General features: G+C 43.6%; 1 protein-coding gene across 2 annotated transcripts in view; it reads right to left on the bottom strand.

Moving 5' to 3' along the window:
* LOC119585603 (ras-related and estrogen-regulated growth inhibitor-like protein) overlaps positions 1-287 on the bottom strand; it is a gene marked incomplete at its 3' end in the record, with an annotated part of 44,808 nt that overhangs the window by 27,842 nt on the left and 16,679 nt on the right.

Raw genomic sequence — 287 nt, 5'->3', positions numbered from 1 at the left:
GGATCAAATCAGCCTTAATAGGTACAATTTTGGGGAGGGGTGGGACGCGTCTCGGGGGATTACTAAGGCCAAACTCATCTCGGACTGACCTTGTCATCAGGAGAGGCTGAGGAGGAGAAGGTCGTTCAAAGATGACTCGAATGTGCAATTATTTGGTCCTCACTGGACTAATTTTGCCATTAGCTTTGCAGAAAATTACAACGTGCTAGAATGTTTTCTTGCAGATGTATTTCTTTGGGTATGGAATTACACAAACACAAGGCATAATGCATCATACAAAAAGGCAG

The sequence above is a fragment of the Penaeus monodon genome, chromosome 20 (assembly GCF_015228065.2).
Source record: "Penaeus monodon isolate SGIC_2016 chromosome 20, NSTDA_Pmon_1, whole genome shotgun sequence".
NCBI classification, from domain to species: domain Eukaryota; kingdom Metazoa; phylum Arthropoda; class Malacostraca; order Decapoda; family Penaeidae; genus Penaeus; species Penaeus monodon.
Note: the sequence above shows the minus strand (reverse complement) of the source record. Positions and strands in the feature narration are given on the sequence as shown.